The sequence below is a fragment of the Haematobia irritans genome, chromosome 1, assembly GCF_050003625.1.
Source record: "Haematobia irritans isolate KBUSLIRL chromosome 1, ASM5000362v1, whole genome shotgun sequence".
In the NCBI taxonomy this organism is placed as follows: Eukaryota; Metazoa; Arthropoda; class Insecta; order Diptera; family Muscidae; genus Haematobia; species Haematobia irritans.
In genome coordinates this window covers 84,592,985-84,596,064 of record NC_134397.1, presented here as the reverse complement: position 1 = coordinate 84,596,064, position 3,080 = coordinate 84,592,985, and the positions used below count along the sequence as shown (strand labels likewise).

General features: G+C 34.3%; 1 long non-coding RNA gene across 1 annotated transcript; it reads left to right on the top strand.

The window, feature by feature from the left end:
- Positions 1 to 628: 628 nt before the first annotated feature.
- On the top strand, positions 629 to 1,436 carry LOC142239685 (uncharacterized). Its single transcript, XR_012723095.1, has 2 exons — positions 629 to 703; positions 837 to 1,436. It is a non-coding gene; the product is annotated as an uncharacterized LOC142239685 (long non-coding RNA).
- The last annotated feature ends 1,644 nt before the right edge of the window (positions 1,437 to 3,080 follow it).

Below are 3,080 nucleotides of genomic sequence, written 5' to 3'. Positions count from 1 at the left end.
TATTTTGGAAAAAAAATTCCTTTTATACCAACATACTATATAAAGTTAACAATACAAAATTAACTGTTATTCTTCAAAGGAACAAATTATATCCACAAGAGTGAGGCATTCACTATATAACAGGTTGGCTGCTAAGTCCCCGGTCTAACAAGGAAAAACACATTTTTTTGTCAAAATTCGTTTTTATTATTCAACATAGTTCCCTTCAAGAGCGATACAACGATTATAACGACCTTCCAATCTTTTGATACCATTTTGGTAGTACTCCTTCGGTTTTGCCTTAAAATAGGCCTCAGTTTCGGCGATCACCTCTTCATTGCAGCCAATTTTTTCCCTGCAAGCATCCTTCTGAGGTCTGAGAACTAGAAAAAGTCGCTGGGGGCCAGATCTGGAGAATACGGTGGGTGGGGAAGCAATTCGAAGCCCAATTCAATGTTTTAGTTATTAAGGCCCAGATTATTTGAAATAAAAGCAAATGTAGGGTTGGTAAAAGAAACGATGCTTGTATGAATATATAAAAAAATATATATAGTAAAATATGCGATCGTATTGTAATTTCCAAAGAATATAATGTTCAATCGAAATCCACCAAATACGACCACATCTAATTTAGAAATTTTATATTTCTAGACATTGTCAAATGTACCAATTGAGGTGTGTCGCTGGGGAGAGGGCTCTGCTGAAAAGGATAATAGTTAGACACGTATGTATACCCAGTAAACAACTTTGATTGATTTTGTATTACATTTTGGAACAAACCATGTGAACGATTTTATTTTCTTATTTTCTATAGGAAGTCACCCAACACTGTTTAGTTTTTTTGTTCTTTTTTTCAGATATTCCACAAACATTTCCATTTAAGCTTGAAGATGAAGTTTATATGCACCATTTGGGTGTTTTAAGCGAAAAATTTAATTTTGGAGTGTGATATGACGCAAGAAATCGACCGCATGAAAAAGGTCGTATTTCTTAGATTTTCAATGAATTTGTTAGGGAGTATTAAAGGTAATCATGTATGGCATAATTTAACCCTGCAAAACATCGCTTACATCGCACTATGCCAAATGACGGGGTTTTGACGCATGACAAATGACCTGAAGCACCTAGAACACTGAAATTTTGGGACCACAACCATAGTTGGGCCCTTCATACATCCTGGTCTGTCCTTAAATATGTTAGGTGTGGGACCCGTAATCCTTCCCTACATTGTCTCCAAAATGATATCATCAATCATTTAATTGGTCCAACGAAACGAAGTAATTCATATTATATCAATTAACGTTTTAATTGTAATTTAGTGTGCGACAACCATCATATAAATATTCGATTGTTCAATTAAATCATTAATTGATACTGTTTAGATACGCACTCAATGTTTTAGTTATTAAGGCCCAGATTAATTGAAATAAAAGCAAATGTGGGGTTGATAAAAGAAACGATACTTGTATGAATATATAACAAATTATATAGTAAAATATGCGATCGTATTGTAATTTCCAAAGATATTCTTTCAATCGAAATCCACCAAATACGACCACATCTAATTTAGAAATTTTATATTTCTAGGCATTATCAAATGTACCAATTGAGGTGTGTCGCTAGGGAGAGGGCTCTGCTGAAAAGGATAATAGTTAGACACGTATGTATACCCAGTAAACAACGTGGATTGATTTTGTATTACATTTTGAAACAAACCATTTGAACGATTTTATTTTTCTTATTTTCTATAGGAAGTCACCCAAAACTGTTTTGTGTTTTTTGTTGTTGTTCTTTTTTTCAGATATTTCACAAACATTTCTATTTATACTTATTTTTGGAGAATGATATGACGCAAGGAAGAATGGAAAATCTGTATATAGTTAAACAACAATAGAGATAAAATTGATCCTGCGCCGTTTGTCTCTTTTACTTCCGTGATAAATTTGGAGAAAATTATCAAGTTTGCCTAATGTCAATTGAATTTATTAGAGTATGTCAAATCACAGCACATACTCCGCCTTATCATGGGCACTTGTATGAGTAATCGTAGTCTTTTTTATTTAGGTTCCATTAAAATATTTTTTATGCTGGTCAGTTAAACATTTTTAGGGGGCTTCACTACTACTACTACTACAATTTTTGTTTGAAGTTACATTGACGAAATTGCAAAAAAAAAAAAAACAAAATCAAAACTGCCAAAAATCAAAACTCAACGACGACCGTTCAAAGTTCTGTCCAGTCTTGGATATTTCTTTCTTTCGCATTAAAGAGGTCGTAGTTCTTAAATTTTAGATTTTCAAAGGATTTGTTAGGGAGTATTAAAGGTGATCATGTATGGCATAATTTAACCCTACAAAACATCGCTTACGTCGCACTATGGGCCAAATGACAGGGTTTTGACGCATTATATCAACGGAAGCACCTAGAACACTGAAATACATATAACACTAGATATACAAACAATTGTGATCCGACCACTGCCACGCCCACTTGCTTATGAAAGGTGTATTCCAAACATGCCAGTTTTACCATATACGAAATTAAATTCATCGATATTTTGAAATATGGTGTGGAGCCATCGCGGTGCAATGGTTATCGAGCCCACCTTGCATACAAAAGGCTACAACTTTTTTGGCATTTGTTATCGTTTCAGAGTTTCTTAAACCTAGTAATATGGGAAACTGATCATAATCATGATAATATCTGATGCACACTGTTCTCCAATTTTATCACTACCCAGCAAAAAAAAAATTGGAAGTACTTCCAAAGGCATAACTTTAAAAGCACTTCCAGAAGATGCACTCCCAATGATGTTCTTTATTTTAGGTTAGGTTAAAGTGCCAGCCCGATTAAGATTCAGGCTCACTTAGACTATTCAGTCCATTGTGATACCACATTAACTAAAAGTACCTATTACATATGGACACTTCTAGTTTTAACCGTTGAACCTTCTCGATTATTTTCTTCTGTTGAACCAACCAGATTGTTCCAAAAACATTAGCAGCTGTATGCCCCTAAAATTTGCTTACGCCTTACACAAAATGCAGGACACTCACACAAGAGGTGTTTTATTGATTCCTTTTCCTCCGCATCATGACAGC